This window comes from Ambystoma mexicanum, chromosome 9 (assembly GCF_040938575.1).
Source record: "Ambystoma mexicanum isolate Mex_15411 chromosome 9, UKY_AmexF1_1, whole genome shotgun sequence".
NCBI classification, from domain to species: domain Eukaryota; kingdom Metazoa; phylum Chordata; class Amphibia; order Caudata; family Ambystomatidae; genus Ambystoma; species Ambystoma mexicanum.
The window spans coordinates 1,114,931,571-1,114,957,081 of NC_090931.1; the positions used below are offsets into that span (position 1 = coordinate 1,114,931,571).

The 25,511-nt window shown below is 44.4% G+C and overlaps 1 protein-coding gene across 5 annotated transcripts in view; it reads left to right on the top strand.

Moving 5' to 3' along the window:
- The window catches only part of CACNB4 (calcium voltage-gated channel auxiliary subunit beta 4), a 1,461,524-nt gene that overhangs the window by 1,285,817 nt on the left and 150,196 nt on the right, over positions 1 to 25,511 (top strand). The gene's annotated exons all lie outside the window — the stretch shown is intronic.

Genomic DNA, 25,511 nt, shown 5'->3' on the forward strand with positions numbered 1-25,511 from the left:
TTGCCACCAGCCTCAATCATGTGCAGCTTAGCACGAACAGGACTCTCACGTCTCCTAGCAGAGATTTCCTGAAAAAGAGGTAATTTCATGTAGAGTTGGTCCCCATGGCTCATCCACGCTGAGGTTCAAGAATAGACTGCAGTAGACCACTCAGGCGACGGAACATTGAAATCTCTTATGCTAGCAGGCTGTAATTAATTCGAAAATGTGTAAAGGCGTGGATGCTGTCCGCAGCATGCATATATTTATGATTACAGTTCCTCTACTGGCCCATCCTAGATGGAAAATAGAACGCCCATTGTCACTAACACAAAGATGCTTCCACATAACTGCATGTGGAAGGCCTTGCAAGGATTGGTTAGTAAACCTGTGGGCACAATGAAGCACCCTTCTCAAGAGGGTAGTTTCTGGGGGATACCTACATTTCACTGAATCCAATTTCACCTAAGGAGAAATCTTTGAAAAACATTTTCTTCGAATGTGGTTGAGTAAGTGGGTACATTTTAAAACATAGATGGGTTGGGGTAAGTGGATAGGAAAAGGTCTCCCCCGCATAATAAAAATAATTCAAAGAAAAGAAGAATCAAAGATTTCACAATTAGGTCATGTGGATTCGGTGAAATCACATACATCCAGTTTCTGAACCCTACCTATACATGAAGCCACCTGTATGCACCTACATCATTGCCTGTAGATGTACGCTCAAGCAAGGTCACACTAGTACAGTGGTTGAACTGAGATGTTAAGGTTTGCCACACTAGAGCAGGTTTACTCTAAACTGAAGATGAGGGAAGGAGAGAACTGGGGGTGATTTGTAGACATTTAAGGCTTGACCATTATATGTTACAGGATGGCCAGTGTTCTTCTGTGCTGTTTATGTGGATTATAGGCAGTTTTTATTATTGTTATGGGTACATTTTGCAGTATATGATTGAGAGGATCTTTTTATGAAGCTCTCTATATTGAACATGATGAGACTGATGACAGGCAGATTAGGGTAGTATTAACCCAGCATACTTAAACGAGAAGAGACATCAGGGCTCCAAAATAAATGGACAAAAGATGTTTTAGTGTAGTTAACTTGCATTCACTGAACAACAAAGCTATCATGTTGCATGGACTAGAGGCAGAATTCTATATACTGTTTTTATTGTTTTATTGAAGCAATAAATCCACTAATAGCGGTACCACCTGGCGTTGTACGGGTCTGTTGTTGACATGCACACGGGGGTCTGCTACAGCATGTATGTTATATTGTGTCATGCCTTCCTATTTTTAAAAAATTGCAAAATCGGCAATCTCCCAAAATCGCCTATACCGATAGCAAAGGGCCTGCACCTGCTCCACCCCTGTCCATGGCGAATGGGTCGGGTTGGTCAAATGTCACTATCGCCAGTACACCCCAGACTGGTATGCCAACATTGTGTCCTATCTTCCTATTTTTGGAAAAGTCGCAAAATTGCCTATACTGATAGCACAGGGCCAGACTCTGCCCTCTGCAGCACGAATGGTTGGGGTTGGTCAGATTTCACTATCACCAGTACACCCCAGACTGGTATGCCGACCTCGGGCCAAAATTTCAGCCCACCAACCGTTACGGGGCTGGATCCAAGGCCGAACATACCAGCACACTTTCACAAATTTATAGATAGATATTATAAGTCACTGGGGAATTCCGTGACCAAATAGAGGAATACGGCAGAAGACAGGGTTCTTTATAAGGACACGGAAATCAAGGTGACTTGCAATATTCTTTTTACGTACGTTAGGGGATACTTTATTCCTTCGAATACATGGCCATACACTGTCATCCCCTTTACAACCTGGCATATTGTTCAATCTAGTGGCAGATATCTTCCAGTTTATGATCAATATAATCAATGTAGAATCCGTGTGGATTTAAAAAAACAAATAAACAGCTTCTAATGCGTTGCATAGAAATAGTTTTAGCACATTAATAAAATGCACCAACAATTGTAAGTTCATGTTTTGAGCTTTAAAATTAGTAATGACGTGAAGAGTATTACTCTCGTGTGCTAAAAGAAACTCCATCAGTCCACATAATAAAGATAGTTACATAAGTGGCTGCCAAGTGTCACCGAAAGCTATCTTAGAAGAATGGAATTTGAAATGCCTGTCATGGCTTTCATGAAATTCTGCTCTCTGCTGGCCCAATTTGCAGGTTTTGTGACGTTACAACTGGCGCGTAGTAAACTCTCATGCTAAAATCTTCTCGAAACGTTTACCAACTAGACTCAACAGGGAACAGCATGGTTTTATCCTTGGTAAATCGACCGCAGAACATACCAAAAAGCTATCGGACCACAATGATAGTCGGATCACGAAATCGCACACTTCACTCGTTAAACTGCCCTACTGTAATCAGCTGCATTAATAATAAAATATTTTTTCCAGTCATGACCCAAAAAGGCACAGCACTTGGGTCCCCACTCTCACCTTTACTACGTGCTCTGCATGTGGCACCATGTACGAGCCCGGCGAAGCAAAATCCAGAAATCACTCGATTTAAACGAAATAATGAGCCAAATAATCACGCGTTCGTGGTTCCATATACAGATGATGTAATCCAATATAGCCAATATTCTGACAGCCCTGGCCAAGCCATTCTGTCAGCACAAAAAGAGGACGGGAGGCTCAGTCTAGTCCCACTGGATACCTCCAAGACCCTAAAAACGTCCACTTGGTTACTGAGCCAGAAATGAATCACACATCCGGGGCATATCACAACTTTATTGCATATTTTACACTCTTGTGCCGAATGATTTAAATATAGATCTTGACAAATTACAAAATAATGGCACAATCGCATGAATGACAACGGAAGCTTATGGTCGTGGGTATCCATAATGTCCTCAAACCTACAAAACATAAACCACAACAATGCACACATTTTTTCAGGATGCATAAAAACCAGTAGCGACTTTACTAGCATAAGATATGCATAAAGGACAGGAGTTACAGATGCCAACACCCCCATTCTATCGTAACTCATCCACGTGCCACATGTCTAACCACTGCCTTGCGAGTTTTGATGAGTTAAGTTCGTCCGTTTTAGGGTGTACCCTAAAAAGAGAAAATATTGTTATTGTTGTGAAGCGGTCTGGAAGATAATTCACTTAATCTGATCATGTTTACAGCATGTATATCAAGGGTTTATCCGTGCACAAGAAAAGCACTGGTCTCTGACATGAGTTAGCCTGTTCGCAAGTTCGAATCCTGTGGTGGGACCAACTTAACCCTTCATCTTCCTATCCTTCCAAGATCAATCAATCAAGTGCCATTCAAAATGGGATGATAATAACCATTGTTATTACAGCGTTGAGAAGCTGGAGGAGATCACAAAGTGCTATATAAGACCACATTATTATTATTATTATTATTATGTACCATGTACCAGGACACAGTCCCCGCCCTCTTCAGATTCATGGCATCAGGAATGTTAAGACTGTTCAATATTAAAGGAGAGGGTCGATCCTGCCCAAAAGAAGGCCTTTTTGTAATTGCAAAATGTGAACTTTTTGTGAATTATCTCCACTGTGAGGAAAGGGAATAGCACTCGAGGCATCTAGCAATGACTTACACAAGAGATTGTCTCTCGGTTGTAGCGGTTAAATATCATTAACAAATCCTTTCGAAATCAAAAGAATGTATGCGAAAACACAGTTGCATAAACAGTGCAGCATTCACTCTATATGTTAGAGGGATGATTAGAACGCTGATGCAACCTCCCCCACTTCATTAAAAGAAAACCCTTCCCTCCCGCCAAGGGCAAAATGGTGAATAAGCAAAGGCTTGACTAGGATCAGCATTTCATTTGTGATGTCTTCAAGAACAATTCTGCTACATAAATATTTTGCATGATTTGTATACTATTCAATTCTGCAATGCTTCCTTTGTGTCTTCTCTGCGTGCCAGTGAGTGGAGAGCAGCCCCTCTGCTGCACCGAGAAACTGACAGCGTTATAAAGGAAGACAAAGTCTTCTCTGCGTGCCAGTGAGTGGAGAGCAGCCCCTCTGCTGCACCGAGAAACTGACAGCGTTATAAAGGAAGACAAAGTCTTCTCTGCGTTCCAGTGAGTGGAGAGCAGCCCCTCTGCTGCACCGAGAAACTGACAGCGTTATAAAGGAAGACAAAGTCTTCTCTGCGTGCCAGTGAGTGGAGAGCAGCCCTTCTGCTGCACCGAGAAACTGACAGCGTTATAAAGGAAGACAAAGTCTTCTCTGCGTGCCAGTGAGTGGAGAGCAGCCCTTCTGCTGCACCGAGAAACTGACAGCGTTATAAAGGAAGACAAAGTCTTCTCTGCGTGCCAGTGAGTGGAGAGCAGCCCTTCTGCTGCACCGAGAAACTGACAGCGTTATAAAGGAAGACAAAGTCTTCTCTGCGTGCCAGTGAGTGGAGAGCAGCCCTTCTGCTGCACCGAGAAACTGACAGCGTTATAAAGGAAGACAAAGTCTTCTCTGCGTGCCAGTGAGTGGAGAGCAGCCCTTCTGCTACACCGAGTGCCTTCTCTATGCCCATTAGAAAAGTGAAATACCCAGAAGGGAAAGGGAGATAGACTAGAGGCGGACGTGAATGTAATCAGGGAACCGAAAGGGGGAGCGAGGGTTGTGAAGGCAGAGGGCAGAAAGGGCAGCCGAGGGCTAGACAAGGAGGTGTAGGACAGAAATGGTCAGGAGAAGAAGTAGAGAAGGCAGTGCAGAGACGCTTGGAGGTGAAGAAGTAGAGAAGGGGAACGGGGTCTAGCCACTGTGGGCTGTGGAAGAGGTAGAGAAGGAGGCAGTGTGACTAAATCTAGACTTCTCTGCAGGGGTACAGGGATGAGTAGTGGCTAGATCATTTACAGTTAGATCAGGGACCTAAGAAGCATTTAGACGCTTTGTGTCGCATGCTTCACTGGATTTATTTATAAATGAATGACTCAAACATTTTCTGGAAATAGAAAGTGAGATGTAGATGTGAAAAGCGTAGGACATAGTGATAAGGCCAGCTAACAACTATAACTTCATCACAGTTAAGTAACGAGAGTTTGGCAGCAATTAGATCCAAACGGTTTCTTGAGTAACGAGGAGAGCTAACATATTTATTTACATTTAAAAAAGATATAAAACTGTCAACTAGTCTTCCAAAAATAGATTTGTGCAAAATATAAGATTTAGATAATAAAAAATTCACACATAAAAATGTAACAGTATTGGGATTTACAGGGGGTGAGAGATAAAACACATGAAACTACAGCAAGACAGATATTGAAATTGTTAATAACCCCATTACAGTAGAGCATTAGGAATTAGCACTAGTGCATTGTCATGATGGTTTAAATACTATGGTCAAGCCTTCACCTTGTTTATTCTGCCAGTCAGCGCATAGAATCGTGTACCCCCTTTTCTCTCACACTGCTAAGTCATTCTCTGGGGTTCCCCAGGGATCCTGCCTTTCTCCCCTCAAGTATAACATATGCAATCACCCCGTGGCCAAGCACATATAGTCCTTTGGTTTTATCTATTATTCGAATGCCGAAAATACCCCACCTTCTCATTCATTTAGATGAGGAGATGGATGAGGTTGCTCTGAAATTCCAACATTGCATGTTGGCCATCACTAACTGGATAAACACTAACACCTTGAGGCTAAATGGATAAGACAGAAGACATGCTCCTCGGTAATAACCCAAGGATCTGAAGACCTCCTTTTTGTCATGCCTGTATCATGGGTCCTTTCCCAGAACATATACCCACTGTTAACTGTGTGCCAAACAGGATCAGAGCCTATCTATCATATCCCAGTATCCTCTTCCTGCTTTTTCCAACTCTGTGTTCTGAGACAAATATTTCCTTCCTTGACACATCCTTATCCTCTGTCCTCTGTTATAGCCATTGCCCAATCAATGTTTGACTGCAGTAATGTGTTCAATCTTGTTTTGTGGGACTGCTGATTAAATCAACTTCAACTTTTTCACAATTTAGTAGGCTGACTTCTTACCAATGTTAAACGTGGGTCACATATCGCCCCAGATCTCTCTCCCTTGCTTAGGCTTATTATGAACTAGCATGTCCATATTAAGGTTGTGTGTGTGTGTTTCATAAGCGCTCTTATGGCAGATGGCTTTGCTTTCCTTCGTCCAGGCTTATACACCAGCTGTTGACTAGAGCACCCTGGTCAGCAGGTAGAGTTTCATTAAAAGTGACATGCGAGAAGGACTGGGTGGAGATTCCTGTGCAGCTATTGTCACTCTGTTATGGAATTAACTTATGCTGCTTATTCGGTGAACTAGCAACTTTCCCTTCTCTGTAAATCGCTTAAGACCTTGCTTTTTCCTTCTTTGTTGATGTTTTGACTCATTTTGTCTATTAGTCACTGATTTTGCCCTACCATCAAGAGAAGCACCTGTAGGTATGGGTGCTACATATATGGCCAATACATAACAATATATTAATTTATGGTTTGGTTGTGCTATCAGTAGTTTCCCTGCTTTTTTCCTTATTTGAAATGGATGTGAAGCTTGTTGTTATGCATTACGTAAATAAAATGTGCAATTTCACAAAAAAGTATCTTTTTACTAGACCTTTTCATTTATAAACTAACTAAATGGCTGCTGTTAGCTATTGTGGGGACTTTACCATGATATGCATGTGACCAGTCACAGTTAACAGCACCAACATTTACAATTTCCATGAGGATTTGGAGCTTTCCCTTGGAGTCCCTTGATATGAACTTCACCATGTGTCCCGCTTCCACATAATCATTGTCTGCTTGCCACTGTGACGATGTGGCACCAGCATAAAAATCGAAAGTACCAGAAGGCATTTTAACACATATGTTTGTCAAAGACACCAGGTTGGGGTAGAGGAATATATCACAAACAAAACAAGGAGCCCTAACTGGCTTTACTATTCCAACAGTGGGTAGGGTGGGTTTAATTAAAATAGTGTTTTGGTTTCTGAGTCTGGTGGACTCTCGGTGGGTTTGCCGATTCCTTGAGACCAATAGTCACTGTCTTCTTCAGGACTCCTTTGTCTGTCCTATTCACAGGAGTTTCTATATGTTGGGAAGATGAGCATGGGGTTCCGGGACCTTGCTATCTGTCGGGTTCTGCTTCACAACAGAGTTCCCCTCAGAATACTCCATCTCAGTATAACCTAATTCTTCTGATCTCAGGGTTGCCCCTTCCTCACAAGATTTGTAGGGTGAGGTCAGGCTGACTGACATATTATCCACAGTTCTGAGCCAACTTTAGTTTTCGCAACCCATTCAGTTTGTTCCGTCACAATGTAGGGTTCAGTTTCAAGTGTAGGCTGAGGTCTGGGATGTGAATAGGTGGTGATAGTAATCAAACTGGTTGGGCTTCTCTGGCTCCTTTGCCTTAGTTCCTGAACTCCAGCTTGATTGTCAGTGGGTCTCTCCTTGCTCCCTGCTCTGAGGATCTTTCGAATAGGATGTGGGATGAACTGCATGGGGCAAGTTGTAGTAATCCCACCTTTGATAACCTTGTGATGATATATAACCAATAGACCACTCAAGACAACGATAATGAAGTACAACCTCTTCAATGTTCAACATTTATCAAAGATGCCAGATTCGGACTGGATACAATCCTTCAGATTGGAGGAATATTTAATTATCCACTCACACAGATAAAAGATATGTGGAAAGTGTATGAAAGTACTTTATTCAGCAGTTGGTAACCTTGCTTATCTCATTTGGCCCTCCTTCTGCCTCCAACTCTTTCCAAGGGTCTCTCCTGGAATCCCCCAATCATGGCATGCTATATGACGTCATGGATTGAAGAGCTGACCGAGAGACTACCAAATACAACAAATATCTCAGAAACAAAACAGGAAGGCTCATCTGGCTTGGCTATTCAAACAGTGGATAGGATGGATTTAAATAAAGCAATTGCAGTGTGTCTTAATCTGGAGTCTCAGAGTGTTTCCCCACTCCTTGGGTCTGATAGTCAGTGCCTTTGTTAGGACACCTTTGCTGGCCGTTCGGAATTCAATCACTTTCAACACATGGGAAGGGAAGAATTCCTAAATGATCTAGGGGTTTTAGCTATAATTTAAGATTGACAGCTCCCTTCTTGTTTCGTTCCTAATTTCAGAAATACAGTGCCCCGGCAGACTCCTTGACATTCTTATTCTGGAATAGAGCATGCAGCATGCCTGTTGGCTTGCGCCTTTACTTGGCACATCCCTGGCTGTAGTCCCCTTCAAAGCAAGTCTTTCTTACTACCCCTAGTCTTTGTGGATTACATGTCCATCAACAAACCCCCCACCATGGCAAGGGTATTACCATTTGCTAACCAGCAAGTATTTCATCTCCCTTGCTCGGGTTGTTGGGTTGTTGTAAGGCTAAAGTTATCGTCCACCACCCCAAGGGTTACCCGCCTAGGCTTAAATCCCCAAGAGATGCTGGCTTTCTCTCCCTGATCTCCTTCTCCTCAGTAGCCTTATGGCAACTTGTTCTCATTTTTTGCTGGTCTCACCCATATTTGACATATAACTACTGCTTGTGGTCTTCCTTACTTTGGCATTCTCCAGCAGCTAAGTTGCAGTCCTGAATAGACATTAGTTTGTAGTCTTCTGTGGCTCCCTTCTTCACTGTAAATCTCCTGGAATACCATTCTGCTTGTGCCACCCCCACCTGACCTCTTTTATAGGGGTGTGGATTATCGTGATCATGCAATAATCCTCAGGTTTGTGTCCTCTCTTCCCTAGTTTTCCATGTCTTTCGGGATGGGTACTGCCCCAGTATGCCTCCTTCCTCCCAGGTGTTTCGCTTCTCCTCCTTGAATGCCAGATTATCCTTCTCTCTGCTATTCCCATTGGTCCTCCGACCATGCTTGCTGGCAGAGACCAATAGTTTGAACAATCCATGTAGGTCGTTTTGAAGCTGGACAGAGTTCATTTAGGTGTTATATGGAACAGCTTGCACTGCAAGGTTTTACTGTCGTGCTGCTCTGTAGTGGTGACCACATCAGGCATATCCGATCATGGAAGGGTTAACCGCGGGTCCTTTGATATGCCTGGGGTGGGAGAGTTTATGCAAACATTCCTCCAGAGAGGTGGAGGCAGTCCTCCACCAGACCTCCACCAGACCAAAGAGTTCAAAGTGAACTCCACTCAGCTTCAGCGGAGTGGGGCTTCATTGTCTGAATAGTGCAATGCACTGTCACTCATTAAAGGAATGGCTGGGTCCTTGGGTGCTTGATTCACAGAGGCTGTCTGGAAAAGATTGGATACTGATCCCTGTTCTTACCACTTGCTTCCTTGCACTCTAAAAGGGATAGTAGGTTGGACAGGGGAAGGAACTCAGGCGACCCACCCACCCCCTGCATGTGCCTTCGGAGGGTAGCACATGACTGCAATTGTGGGGATCCTTTGGCCCAAAGGTCCCTACCACCTCTGCAGATGTTCCCGCTAATGCAGGACCCTGCAACCTTTTCCTCTCCAGATGTTTTGGATTACAACGCCCATCAGCCCTAACCAGTATAGCGAATTGTGAGGACTCATGAAAGTCATAGTTGATCAAATCTAGAGAGCCACATGTTGGAGACATATGCTCTAATTTGACTTATTCACACAGCCCTTAATTGACAATGGGGCCGTGAATTATGATTGAGGAAAACAGACAGATTGAAAATGTAACTGTGAGCACAGGAGGAAGCTTTGAAAGACCCTAGCGATGGCAGCAGTGGCTTGACACACACATGTTGACCCCACAGGGGGCTCTTCACATGACAATATGGGTAAATATCCAAAGATATTGCTTTGCACACCATAGTTGACCATCAACTACAAGACATCTCCCCCGAATCCTGCTTATGGGCCTGAGTTTATAGGTGCAGTATGATATGATAGGTTATTTATGATATGATAGGTTATTTATAACGCGCTTAATACCCAGAGGTTTCTAAGCGCGGACCCGGGAATCAAACCAGGAATCATCTTTGGGTTCTGGTGCAATGGGAGCATGCATGTTGATAATGCTATGGACAAGTCTGCATCTGAAGCTGTTGATTTGCCATGTACTAAGTCTTTGGTTGCTAGACTCTTGGGAGTACCGGATACTGATAACGATGATCCCCCTTTTTCGTGGAGAATCAAATGTGGTGGCTGCAGGATCATCAAATCCTGAAACACAGGGAATTAAATCCTCCTCTTTCCCTGCTCATCAAAACAGCTGCCGATGGCAGGGTTGGGGTGCAACATTAGGGGAATCTCCCAATCCAGTCCCAATGGACTGCCTTCCAGTCGTCAATGCATTGAACTGAAGTGTAAGCAATATATCAGGAATTATAGTAATTTCACAACTTGTTAAAGGCTTGTCACGTTGTAATCAGGACAGATTGGTTGCAAAATTCCAGATCAGTCATCAAGGGAGGCTGCAACGGAGAAAACAAATAGATCTCGGCCATCAGTTGGGTCTGTGGGTAGAAGGACACCTACAGTCTTTATGGGCACCTTAGATTCCATGGAAAGTAAAACTATTTCCTGACTCCCTGAAGCAAGTGTTCCCCTCATCTCTGTAATAAGCGTGCTGCCCATTACTCTTATGCCAAATAAACTGAAGTTTGGGGGCTCCATCGGAGGACATATTCACATCCAGCAGTGTTCCTGATCTATCTGCTATTGTTTTTTTATGTTTGTGCTACACACTACGGAAAAGGCAGTGCTTTTTAACCCAGCCATACAGAAGGGGCTACAGGAAGAGAGATAGATGGAATGCAAAGGGGGGATAAAGGGGTGTGCTCCCCTCTAAAAGAAATACAGGAATGCGATGGGCTGCCTATTTGCCACTGGCATTAAACAAATAGCTGATTCACAATGATCCATCCATGAGGGTTGCACTTTATTCCTGCGTTTGCTTCTGCCACAGGGATTCCCCCCCCCCTACGTGGACACTGACATGCAGTTGTCTAGACCATATCATCTTTACCATTCCCTTGATTACTGTGATAGAAAATAATCTGTCATGATTTGCTCCCTCACTCCGTTCCCTGCCCCTTGAGGGCATGATTTGGGGACTATTCCCTATTGGATTTACTGTTCGAACATTACACTCTGGCACAGTGCTATGGGGATTTGTGTGCTCTAAAACGATATTTGCCTTTTCACTTCATTTGTGGATCCAGTTCGGGTTTTTTGCAGCCAGTATGCTTCGCAAGGACTGCTTCCCAGTATGACCTGCCGACTACTTCCTTTCACTCTTGCAGGATAAAGTTGAGTAGAGGATAAGGAACACCTGTGACTGGCACGTGCTATTAAACAACACACATGACATGTGATTGTTAGTCAGCTTTAAAAGCCACAGTTTGCTTCAATCCAGTGCTAGTCATTGTTGGTGTTCCTCTTTGTGGCCAGTACCTTGTACCTGGTCCTTTAGCCTTAATTTCCGGTTCCCAGTTGCCCGTTCCTGCATCGCTGAATTTCAAATTGGGTGTGCTTATTAGTATGTTCTGTATTCTGGCTTCCCTTTCTGGCATCCTCTGTTTTGTAGTCAACACTTTCCAGTGCTTTCCTTTTTATGTGCAGGCAGGCCAGTTTCTCTGTGTTCTATATTTATTTGACCATGCCCTGTACTGCAGTTACACTTTATCCTTTAGACACCCCTCATTGCGAGGATTCCCATTTTGTACCCCTTTCCTTTCCTTCTTTGGGTGGGGAAGGGGAGGGTTTGAGCTTGTAATGTCATGTTCCCTCCTCCTGTTCCTTGAATTCCTCCTGGAGTCTGTTCCTGGTTTTCCCTTACACTTTTCTCTTGGTTCCCTTTTGATTGTTATGAGTGGTGAGCTATTGAGTCCAGCTCCTGCATGAATGCCTATGTTTTCCTCACTATCCTGTAAGCACTGTTTGCTGTTATAGCCTTTCCCTTTCTGGGTCCCTGTTTGATCAGCAGGGTTTATGGGTTTCACTGGCATTCCAGGTGGTGTCTCTCATCAACATGATCTATAATAATACAATCAAAGGTGTCAGTTCACAGTCCCTGTCATTGCTTGCCCGGTATTTGGTCTTAGCACTGACAGTGCCTGTAACAGCAGCTTTGGGTGAGGAGCTTGCTGAATTTCCTTGTAATCACAAGGAGCTCCTAAACGCTTACCCCACCTCCCTTTACTTACATTTGTTTTCAAATCACATTTGTCTGCATGTATCTTGGTTCCTGAGTACATATTGTTTGATACATATCTTCTCACTGTGTGCTACTCACTGTGTGATCCGGTTCCACTTTCCCCTTGCCATATTCACTGCCCTTTGTCTCTTCATGACAAAATCCTCATTAGGATCAAGGAAGTATCCCAGATGGTGCTAGTTGTTACGCAGTGGCAATGGAAGAGTTGATATATTTATGTATTTTATTATTTTTATTGTATACAGTTTAAATTAAACCTTTAAAAATGTATATTCAAAGCATTTTAGAAGACAGTGACAACTAGGTAAAAAGCAACACATAAAAAAGAAGCATATACAATAGCCAATTTACAAAATTTGAAAACATGATATCAACTGATTATCAAGTTAAGAAACAAAACATCATCAGTTCATGTGATTACAGCGTACAAAATCAAGCAAGCATTCCATCATTTCAATAGTTCATCATAGTACTTTTCTCAAGAAAGAGCTAATAGCAGGAGGAGTTTCAAGCCAGAAGTATAAACATAACACCGAAAAGTGGGTATCAAATCCCAATGAGCCCTTTCCCAGATAAACAGTGCAAACTGATAGAGATAGTTTATTTAGTTCTTCAAGATATTAAGGCATTTAATGAAGCCTGACAATGCCAGGCGCTCATGCACATTCTGCACACTAAAGCAGTGCTTCCATAAAGTTTCTTCACTGTAGCAAGGCGGTAGTTATACAGAGCCAACAGATATTTTGTCCTCAGTGTATTTAAAGAAGAACACTCCAGAATTAGATGTTTTATCGACTCTGGTTTATGATTACAGAATCTACATCCAGTCTCATCCTTGGTTATTTGTTTTCGCCTAAGCAGTATGTCCTTTGTCGGGAGTAGATTCCACCTTAACCTGAGTAGCAACCCTCGTTTGTAGCAGTTGGGAAACTGGAGCATGATGGTGGAGAGGGATCCTCGGCATTTATGCTCGTGGGAAAGGTGACTCGTGGATGCATAGGAGTGAAAAGCATCAATTGTCGAGATCCATTCAGAATCCAAAAGAGACCTTTTCGTTTTCAAGGGACTCTTAATCAAGGTCTCCAGATCCGAGCCAATATTAGTAAGTAGGGTTTCACATCTATTTTTAAGATCTAACATATCAATAGAGGAGTTCACATTATCACCCAACATCTGATATAAGGAGTCAGTAATTGGGGCCACAAGCTTGGCATATAATGTCAGTAAACGCCACTGCACCCGTGCCCATAATGATATGGATGCCAGCTCGTACCTAATTGCTGCGAGTGGTACTGCACTTGGGATGCCAAGGATCCTCCTCCAAAGCCTGCCCTCAATTTTGTCAAGAGTTTACGATATTTTATCAGTCATCAAGTTAAGACCATATGTTATTTTAGGCACAACCTTCCCCTTCGAAGAACATTATGGTCCGCTTAAAAGAGAACCTACCAAATTTGTGGTCAATTTTTAATATCTGGGATTCTAGCAACCTGGCCTTTTGTATCAAGGCTTCAGTGCTGAGTTTTAGCCCTTTGTACGCTCCAAAATGGAATCCCAGGTATACAACACCCTCAAAGTCTGTTGTGATCTATGCAATCAAATGCGGCCGATAGGTCAATCAAGGCCATGTAGGTGCAACCCTTGGGGTTCTGCCATGAGTCTTCCTGAATACATTTAACGGCAAGACTATTGTTGTTAGTGGAGTGGGCCTTCTGAAAGCCTGTCTGCAATCTATCTATCTAGGGGATGTGCAGTCGTGGCCCAATCTTCCATATGAGTAAGTAGGAAGGCCGAAAACATCCTGCAATGGGCATCGATTAAGGAGATAGGCCGATAGTTCTTTGGATCGGACCTACTGCCACACTGAAAGATTGGGACCATATGGGCAGTACTCCAAGTGAATGGAGTAGTTCCTGTTCAAATAATATCTTTGAATTCCAGATACAAAAGGTTAGCCCAGGTATTCCTATTGGCCTTCCGGGTGTAATTGGTTAAGCCGTTAGGGCCTGGTGCACAAGAGTTTTTGCATTTTTTTGATCAAGGTATGAATAGTGGAGATCTCTAACAGTGGTTCCCACTTACTATTGTCCAACAACACAGTAGTCTCCTGTTCTACAGTAGGGTAATTTCTAAGAACGCCAAACCGCCCCTCAAAGTACCTAACCCATTCCAACTCTAGGATTATGTTTAGTTGGGCAACTGCATAGTTAGGATCCTGGCTGTTAACTAGAGATCAGAAGAGACCAGAAGGCACTCACCTGAGCATTAATCAGTACTCCTAGCATAGTTTCAGCGTACTGAAAGTGACAATGCTTTATTGTTTTGCAGTGGTTTTTATATTTCTGATTAGTTTTCCTAACTAGCACAAGATGGGTATCCGCATCTAGATCTGATACCCGAATGCATCTCAGTTCCCTCGTCATAGTGTTTTTTAAAAAGGCTAAATCACTATTATAGCAGTGGGGGTGTCTAACAATTCTGTTCCTTTTTATATTCGTACACGCAGCTGTTCATTAGGTATTCATCTAAATAGATATAATCCAATAGAGAGGAACTATTACCTCGGTGCTAAGTATGCCATCCCGAGTCCTTAGTTTGAGAACATGACTTCCCCACCAGAGGCTGCAGACCCAGTGTGCCCAATCTCACATACCAGGTTTTGCCCACTTGTTGTTTAAGGATGGCACCTATAGTCTCCACAGGCAGGTTACGCAGTTCCCAAGGTGTTTTTTTGGAAACCACAGTCTGCATTTAAGTCGCCCACAACCAAAACTCTGCCATTCAAATGCCTTGCAGACCATTCATCAATAGCATGACAGACTTTCTCAACAAAAGAGTCAATCCCTGAGATACCCCTGTGCCAATATATATTCACAATCAATATCTTCACAGAGCCATCTCGGGATATGAAGTCCACCCCCAGAGCCCCAAAGGGTAAATTTTCTAAAGTAGGCCGATAGCGTTCTCCACCGCAATTACCAACCCACCCGATGGCCCCCCTACAATACTAGCTTTAGCCTGTTGAGAGAAGATGTTAAAACCATCCAAAATGGGTTCTGATAGCAGCCAAGTCTTTTGGATCGGATGCAATTGGCCGCTCTTAAATTAGCCAGAAAGATTGGGTTAGTAAAAAGATGGCTACTACCGCGGGTGTTCCAGGATTTTAGACACAGGGAGATTGATCTCTGCTCTGTGCCCACACAGTTTGCCGGATTAAGGGACTGGTTTGCGCCGCAGAGTTGGGTGACGGCAGCCCAATCTATTTTGTTCTCAGACCTTTAATCAGCCACCAAAGCCATACTTTCACTCACATTTCCTGTTGATCTAATCACAATTCTCAGATTTTATTTTTGACCCAGGGAGCCCCCCTCCTCCATAGAGACTTGCCTGATATCGAATCCTAGATTTAGGAGGCCATCTCGCTGTGAGAGGACAAGCTCTTTAACCAAAGGGGAATTCAGGTAGATAGTGCATGTATCTGGATGGTTCCTATCGAGGAAAGCTGCTCTCCCAATGTCAGTAGAGTTAATTAGGGTCCAATTTGAAATTTCTGCAAAAAGCGTCAGAATATTCGATCGATTTAGGCAGACCAGATGGTCTGAGCCGAGCGTACTCGTCATTTTTAATTGGTATGGCGATTGACACTCACTCATTCATCCCCTTACTCGTGTTACACTTAGCCTTGACTCCCAAGGCCTCGGCACCCTTTGCATTTTGCAAAAAAACAAAGTTGCTCCAGTCTAGAGCATGCCGATAATTAGGGCCATCCCTTGATGAGTAGGTTGAAGGGACATGGAGACGATGGAATAAATCCTTTTCTCCCGATGCCACGTTTGGATATAAGGACTTCGGAGGCATTTCCTGAATTCTAATATCTCCAATTCCACAAACCCCACCGTAGTTCAATTGCCCCACACTAGAATCAGCAGTAAATGGAATTACATTCAACTCCCCCTTTCTTGGTAAGCAAATAGATCTAATCAGACCCTCCCTTCGGCTAGATGATAGCTCATCAGTGCACTCTCCACCCACCGAAGTCGAACATCTTCCAGTCATATTCCCACCACAATCATGCTTGTGATTATCATTCATAGAGAGATCCTCCCTCTGCATATGGGCAGTAGATGATCGGGGGAGTAACAATCCTCCCCATACTGGTGGTAACAGTTGCAGGATGGCCGGCTGTACGTGGTTCTCCCGCATAATTCTCACATCAGCCAGTCTCACCCCCGAAGGGGTGCATTTCCTGCATTTCCCACCCCATTTGAAATTTGACCAGAGTCCCTCAGCTCCCTCAGACTAGGGATTGATATGACCTCAGGTGGACAGTCCAAGAGAGCCTGATCAGTTTGTACGGTGGAATCAACAGTTTGAGCTTTAATAGGCTCCACGGCCCCCGGGGTTCCCTCTTCACTGACATGGGACATGTTTGCTCTAAATACAGATTTATGATTGTACCTAACACTGGTAAGACGAGACCTACATTGTGCAGGACTCCTCTTAACTGGTTTCACTTTTTTTTCTTGTGTTGGCTTATTTGGGATGGCTCCAACTGTGGCTCCCGATGTATCTCCACAACAACTGGCAGACTCTCACCCACGAGGGGGCAATTCTCCCAGGTAGCAACTGATCATTTGTCAGATCAATTGTTGGGACCACCCTTGCATTAACTTTTATGGGTGAGCTTGCCGGTATCTGCCACAACAGCTGCCCAGGATGGGCACTATTAAAACTGCATTGGTCTGAACCCCTCAGAAATGTCAATTATATCCAAATACCCTTCAGCATTAGTAGGTTTCAACTGAGGCCCCCTCACAGCGGCCACCACTCAATTGGCCCAGGGCCCATAGGGCTAAAGCGCATCTCAGAGCCAATACAGTCCAATGTACTGTACACCTCGGCTATCAATGAGTTTGTAGATTTCAAATCCGCCCAGATATTATCATAAAGCGAGACAAACAAGCTCAAAACCATATTAAGGGCAGACAAAGTCGGGTGAGTTAGTTGAATCCTTTTATCGATCTCCCTGAGGGTATGATGCAGTGCTGGGGAGTTATGTTGATCATCAGATACTCCTGAGCCATCGGATTGCACCTGAGCATGGCCATTGGGATCATTGCTTATAGCATACCTATCAATTAGGTTCGTAAGGTCAGTAGGTGAGCCATGTAGCGATGCATCGCAAGTTTGCTGGACTACACTGCCAGCGTTGTCGCCGATGTCCAGGTCCTGGTTAACTTCCTGCTCCACTGCCTGATCAGCAAATTCAATAATGCTGATGTCCGTGAGATGTTTTGAACCACCAAACTTTTCCTGCATAGGCATCACGGAATGATCCAGCATTGCTTTGCCTCAGAGTTGTTGAGTGGGTTAACAGCAGGAGGCTTTGTCGCAGTCACTAGAGTGGCTGGTGGCCGTGCCGAGAGAGTAGGTAAGGTTGCCGGTTTGAATTGGTCATCCATATTTAAAATCAATTGAGGTACAAGAAGGCCATCCTTATCATCTACCTTTGCCTCCTGACTAGGTTTCTCCCCAATAGAGTTAGGGGGAGAAAAACAGCAGTGTGAAGTAGATACCATTGGGGACTGGTTATTATTGCCCAGCATGAACGAACAATCAGATGTATCCGTTAGTACCGGGATATCCATACTTCCTGATTGTAGGTCTTGGCCCGTTTGACTGCGTAGGCCTGCAAATAGATACTCAGAGAGGCGAAACAGTGAAACCTATCTTGCTCGTCCGAACTCAGTTTAAACAGCGAACCAATATTCAAGCAGGCTGTTCACCTTATTCGAGCAAATTAAAAGTAACTGCGAGCCCAGATCCAAGGGTAAACCAATAACTGGTAGCCCCACAGTCTCTGGTGACCCACAGTTGCTCTTCACACTGTATTTCAGGCACCCACCCCAAAACCCAGATCAAAGGGTAAGCCACCTAGTGGCAACCCCACCGTCTCTGGGAGGGCAGTTAATCAATCAACCTTGTGCCGTTATTCCAGCACACTCCAAATCAGAAGAGCCGCTTTAGCTCAGTTCAAGTTCAAGGGAGAAGCCAGTTATTTGTTGCTTACTATCCTACATCCAAGCAGAGAGACCAAAGCTTTCACGTAGCATCACAGGTAAGTGAATAGTGAAAACACAAGACTGCAGACTGTTTCCCTTAGCTATTCACTTCCACTGAATACTACTTGGGTGCACTACAGAGAAAACGAAGACAGAAAGAAATCTCATGGAGAACAACACTCGTACTGACTTGATTTTCCCAGTTTACCCAGCTGGAAAATGCTGGTCAAAAGGTGCTGAGAGCCGTATACCTTGCTCCTCCTCACACCAGAGCGAGTATCAGCTGAAGTCACGGCAATGTAGGGATATAGGGATACACCTGCACATCCACAGGTTTCCCACCTGAGAATACCCCTGTTGTTTTTCGAGTCTCAGTACTATCCCGAGACTCCCGGAACACCAGGGAACAGCAGCACACCACTCTGCACAAAATCAAATCAGACTAAAGCACCTCAGGGCGTATGGGCAGCGTGAGTCAATCCGCACCTCCAGCCGCAGCGCCAGTGAATCGCCAGTGAATCAATCTTCTTCTATCCACGTCCTTGACACAAAGGTGTCTTGTCCCTGTAGTTTCTTCTGCCTGCAGATGTCCAGTTCTTTGCTACAGACTAGGAGACAACTACCATTATCAATCTGTGGGATAAATAGAGGTTTAATGCAGAAGGGCTTTTCAGTTGAATGGGCTACAGCTATACAACATTCTGCATGCCCTTCCACTCTTAAAACATAGGTTAGGCACCCACATTCGTTCTCTATGTGGTGCACCTGCAAATCACTTCTTAGAATTCTCTGTGAAACTCTCATCATCCTAGAATTTATGAGAGAAGGTTGGGATGAATCAGCACACAAATCATTCTTGTTATAGTGGGTGCTTAGCACCCAAACACCACAGATGTCATACCCCTCACCATAGTGCAGAAGCGAAGACAGGATTTTCTAACAAGTGGGGCCAGAAGCTAATGTATTTGGGCCCACTGCAGTAACATTAACATCTATAAATGCCTATACAGCGATGCTGAGTGGACATTTACATATTTGGGTGGGCCTTGCCCGCTCATGCCCTACCCTGTCTACGCCTCTACCGTAGTGAAAGGGCAGAGGAGGACACCTGCCGGGTAGAGGCCCACGCCCTCTGAAGGACCTTCTGTATGAAAGGAGGAGGCTCAGCAACACACAGGCTCCATTGGTGGCAGGGAAACACACCAAATGTCAACAGCACAAACTCATGAATAATGCCCCTTTTTGGTTTCTTACTGTAATCAACTGGGCTACAATGTGACCATCCTCCCTGCATACAACTAACAAATGACAAGGGCTCTCGCAGATCAAACATTAAATATGAAATCCTTGGGATCCTTCCTGAGTGCAAGACTACTTAGCAGCACATGAGGCTGGAGTTTTTACCCGAGCTTCCTGTGAAGACTCATCACAACTTTTGTCCCAGTCTGTTATCTCTGGACGTGATAGTGAGTGTCCTTATATGGCTAATGCCATGTTGCCTGCAACGTTCCTAGTTACTTGCGGATGACATGATCAAGGTCGGTAGGCTTCCAGAGGTCTCTGCAAGGACATGTATTGTGCGGTGCATTGAAGGTTAGAGCACCAGAGGTTGGGGAAATCTCTGTTGGTGCTCTCTGCCCCATGTGATGTATTGTTGTGCCACGGGCCGCACCAATGGCTGCCACATCCTACTGTAAAGCAGGTAAGGAGCAGGGCATGGCTACTGGCAGTACATCCAATCTTCCTATCTGTGCCCACGCTCGCAATCTAGGCATTCACTTTGACTCTTCCCTCTCCTTTGCCCACCATATTTCTCTTACCTCTCGCGCCTATCACTACCACTTCTTCAATATTCGCAAGGTCCCCTCCTCTCTTACCTTCCACACAACAAAACTTCTAATCTCCTCCCTTATCTTCTCTCACCTCTTCTACTGCTCCTCCCTACTCTTTGGACTACCTGCCTCTCATCCCCTCAAATCTATCTACCACTCAGCTATCCGTACCCTCTGTCTCCTTGCCCCGCATGACTCCATTTCTTCTTCGCTCTCCTCTCTTGGCTGGCTTCCTTTTCACTCCCAAATTAAATTTCATTTCCTCTGTCTAGTCTTTAAATCTTTCCATGACCTGGTTCCCCCTTATCTCTCCTCTCTCCTCTTTCTATAATCCCGCCCGCTCCCTCCATTCAGCCGACCACTTCCTTCTCACCGTTCCCCCTTCCCCATGTGCCTCCTCCCATTTCCGCTCCTTTCAGCTCCTAGCCCCCCTCCACTGAAACGCCTTACCTCTCTCGATCTGCTCTATACCTACCTTTTCCTCCTTTAGCACTTCCCTGAAATCTCTCCTTCTCCATTCGCCGCCTTGAAACCTTCCCCACCTCTCATCATCTCCCCTTCCCTCGAATACTCCCTATGATCCTTTCCTCTCTCCCTCCTTTCCCTAATCCTCCTTCTCTTCACCCTTATATCCCGTCTGTTCCCCTTCCCCTGTTCCCCTCCTCTCACCTCCCCTTCCCCCTCACAGATTAATTGCTCTGCTTACTGTTTTTATTGGTTTGATTCATTGTAAATTGCTTCTTCTGTTATAATGTTGTATGTATTCTGTTGTTATAATGTAAAGCGCTATGGATGAAAGCGCTATATAAACATAATAAATACAAATTCAGGGCGTTGCTGTTGGCCTTTACGGCATTTAGAAAACTATGACATCCCAGATATTGACATGTATGAAAACAAGTTGTTACACGCTCTACTTCTGTTCCACCCACCCCCACCCTATTTGAACTCTGTAGCATTTTAGCAATGCTGGAATCAGAATATGAAATGCAGGAAAGACAATGTAAGGAAGAGAGTGAAGCCACTGGAGCAGTTGAGCAGTTAAAGAAAGTTGTTGGTGGGCCAATGAAGAAGAGAATAATAAGGTAATTGTATTCCAACGAGAGCCACGGACATTATTTCACTGGCAGCAATGTATTTCTATCACGTACCATCAGCCCTGCCAAGTAGCTGGCCATAATCGGACCACTTGCGTAAAAGCAACATTGCGACATTCCAGGGCAAGTGGAGAGAATGGATCAAGTGCAGTGAGAGGAAGTAGATTGCATTGCCGTGATGAGCTAGTAAGGATTACTACAGTGGTTTCATCGCTGCGGGCGGTTAGAAGTGTTTACCTTCATGTCAGTTCAAAAAATTCTAACTACCATCTCCCTAGCATCGCTGCACTGCGCCAGACATTAGAGGAAAGTACCACCATACATTGGCATGCATGCACCATTGATTGCTTACTTTGTTACTGACGTCTGCAGCGCTGCTCTCCCGATCCCGCTGTAATTACACGGCAATGCGATCCTCTATCAGTATGGAGAAAAGAAAAAAGAGAGAGAGAGAGAGAGAGAGAGAGAGAGAGAGAGAGAACAACATTTGAGTCAAACGTTGCTCTGAGTTCAAACATTGTTAAAGGGTTATTTGAGACGCAGCACTAGGAGGACAGTGCAAAAGAAATGTAATAATACATTAATAAAACACTTATAGAGGAACTTGCAAAAGCAACACAATAATAGGGATTTGCGGGAAAATGCAGGGTGTTCCAACTCCCAACTACTTTCTTGAAACACAAGGAGAGCCACTCATACCATGGAATAGGTGGAAGAAGCACTTGAACCACTACGTGCAAGCAGTGCACGGACCAAATTTCTCAAGTGAAAGGAAGAAGTGCTTGTCAATACATTGTCTGGTCAATTATGGTCAAGACCAATACGAGGATTTACCTAGCTTATCTAAAGGAGAATCAACCAGCATGACGGATTATGAGAAATGCATAAAAATGCTAGACACACATTATGAAAAGTGTTGAGTATCGTTCTAGAGAGGTACTGTTTTGGGAAGAGGAAACAAGAACCGAATGAGTCCGTAGAACAATACGTCACAGCACTGAGAAGCCGAATTCGAGAACACTCTCCAAGAGCGGTTACAAGACCAATTCATTCTTGAGTGAAATCTGTGGGGTGGCCTCATGTGCCACTCCATCTGCATTTGGACGCCATTATAGACTGCAGTTGTGTCTTGCTCCTTCTACCGTTCTTGGCGACGAGCTTTTGGTATAGTTATATCTTCTGAATAAACTAGATGTGTGCACGCTACTTCTTTTCATCTATTATTCATGTAGATTACTGACATCCTTGCTTCATCTTCAATAAGGACTCGGGTGAGGAAGAGGGACAATGCGGCTATTCCCTAATTAGTTAATGGTAATCTTCATCAATCTGAGCCATACTATTCTCGTCCCTTTCCTCCTTTCCTCCTTTCCTCCTCTCCTTCCCTGGGGTTGTTGAGACTTCTTTTCATCAGCTTGTTGACCGACCTTTTAGGATGTTGAGCAGATAGGGTGGTGGAAAGGGCAGTACTTTAAGCAGAGCCCACTAATGTTCCTATGAAAATTTGGTTGGACAACAAGGTGCTGGCTGAAGAGAGGAACTCCCCACCATTGTATGGACTGTACAAGGAAGAGTGGGCCTCTGAGTAACAAATGCCAACATTTTCCAGCACCTGGAAGGGAGATTCACTTAGAGAAATCGGGAGGACTGAATTTTCCGATTCGATTGCCTTGGGGTTAGAATTATTTTAGGAGGGAGGCAGTAAAAAATTGCAACGTTTTTGTTAACAAAGGTGGTAGTCTTCCAAACGCGACGGTTGGCATGTATCAACTAATGAAGATGACCAGTAAGTAATTGGGGAATTACTATTCATGGCCCTCCTGAAATGTCAGAATAGGTTAGCACCGAAGCTGGACAAATTCATTCATATCTAGCCCAGCTTTCTGGTGGCTGTTCTTTAGCCACCTGCAAGTACACCCCTCCGTAAACTAACACAGTCGTGTCTTAGGGAAACCAGATACCATGCAGGGCTTTCTTCCCAATTCATGACCCCCCCTCTTCCCCAAACAGGTAATAATATGCATCTCACACCATTACACTCAGTGCTTAAAGTGGGCCGGGGTCTGCCGGGGCTGGGCACCGGCAGTCTCCAAAAAGTGGGACTGAGCCGGGGCCCTGCCGGGGCCCCCGTCCTACCACAACATTGGCGGGATGCATTATCCCGTCGCAGCCGCAGCTGCGACGGGAGATGCGCCTGCAATGAAGTCAGGCAAGCTGACAAAAGTGGCACCCAGCCACAGCGACGCTGTGACTGGCTGCCACTTCCGTCAGTCATAGTAAGTGCATCTGGTGACCCCTCGCGCGAGAGGTCGCGAGAGGTCACCAGAGGCAGTTACTGACTGTCCCTTTGTTTCTGCAGGTCGCCGAGGCGTCTTTAACCCTCGGCGAACCTGGGGATTCCTCGACATATTTCGAGGTTTATAAAAGATGGCTTTGAAAGTACACATTTCAAGCCATCTTTTATAAAGCTTTGCCGACGGACAATTTTGTCCGTAGTCAAAGCTTTATAAAAGACGGCTTGAATTGTGTACTTACAAAGCCATCTTTTATAAACCTGAAATGTTTAAAAAAGATGGCCTGAAAACTAGGCAAACCGTAGGGTATACACACACATATATATAAATGTTATATATTTGTGTGCGTACCTTACTATGGTTTGTGTACTTTGCAAGCCATCTTTTATAAACGTAGAAATATGTTACATAGTACACAAACCATAGTAAGGTACGCACACAAATATATAACATTTATATATATTTGTGTGAATACCCTACGATTTGCGTACTTTTAGGCCACGCCCCTCCCACAAGCCACGCCCCCAAATGAGGGCCCCACCTCGATTTCTTACCCCACTTAAAGCCCTGATTACACTCCTTACCAATCCCGAAGCACCTCTGCAGAAGGAAACGGCCACGTGGCTCTCCTTTCTTGTGCAAGAGGTTTCTCTTCATTGCGTGCCATCATCTAGAAATACTATTTAAATAGACTGACCTGGCACTGCTGGTTCACTGTAGATGATTTGTCTTTTAGGTTCCAGTACCAGCTTTGAACTCTTCCTCGCCAGTCACCTGACCACCCGCAGAGCCGTCTTTCTTCTCTTTCTGCTAGAGCTTTGGTGAAAGTCTTCATGGCCGCGTGAAGCTGCTGCACCCGTACTCTCTAGTATCTTAGAAACTGCAGCCGTACGTCAATCGGACAGTAATCCAGGTTCAGGTCACAGGTGCAGGCCTCTGAGTGACCAAATAAACAAATCTATCAGGATAGGGGGAATGCAAGCTTGGACACACCACTGCATACAACCAGAATAGCTGTTGCCTTTACTTGCAAGGCATCCGTATTTAAAAATAATCAAGCTATATCTATTCCCCAGATCAGTGAGGAATACCACACTGCCATCAGGTGGCCAAAGGAAAAATGGCACTGTTATTGTAACAACATTGGATTCATTAGGAATAACTGGGATCCAAATGAAGCAATAGTAAACCGCGCTCTATTTAAATCAGTGAGATATAAAAGCATTCCCAATAACCGGAACAAAACGGTGTCAATGTCCCCGTCATCGGAGCACACTGTCATCCCTCCTAGTGACGTCACTCGTGTGTTTGCCATGTATTAGGGAAGGCTTATGGCTATCCACCAATGTCTGAGTCTCAGGATGTGAATTTTTGTGAATGTTTACGATGCAAACAGTAGACAACTACAGTTAAATGTAAGGAACACATATCTTTAGTCACACATTTGATTTTTCAGCCCAATTCAAATGCATCTTTCATGTAAGAAGTGACTGGGTTGCACCGAGTATATTTCAGATATTTAAAGATGCAGTTTTATTATTAATATTATTATTTGGGATACACACATAACACAACATACGAAATTACATAAAAGAAAGATTGTAATAGACTAAAAAGCACCGGCAGACAGCCAAAAAACAGAGGTCCAAATCGAAATCAGCAATGAATCCCTCTGTTAAACTAATGTGTTTTTGCGGCTCTTTTAAAGTCAGACAGACGAGCAATTGCCCTTAGAGAAGCCTCCAGCCCATTCCAGGCACAAGGAGCCCACGTAGCAAACTTCGTGCCCCCGTACTTCGGAAGTTTGATGCGTGGCTGAAAGAGTCTCCATTGGAACGGAGTAGTCTTCTGCTGGCAACAGCCTTCAGTCGGGCACAGAGGTATTGAGGTGCATTCCCAAGCCTACATTTGTGGGCCAGGGTGAGAATCATATGGGAGATTCGCTGTTTAACTGGTAACCAGTGAAGTGCCATTCTAGCAGGAGTGACATGATCTCTCCTAACAATGCCCTGAATGGCCCTTAGTGCCCCATTCTGCATGGTCTGGAGCTTTGGCAGGAGAAGTGCCAGCAAGCAGACT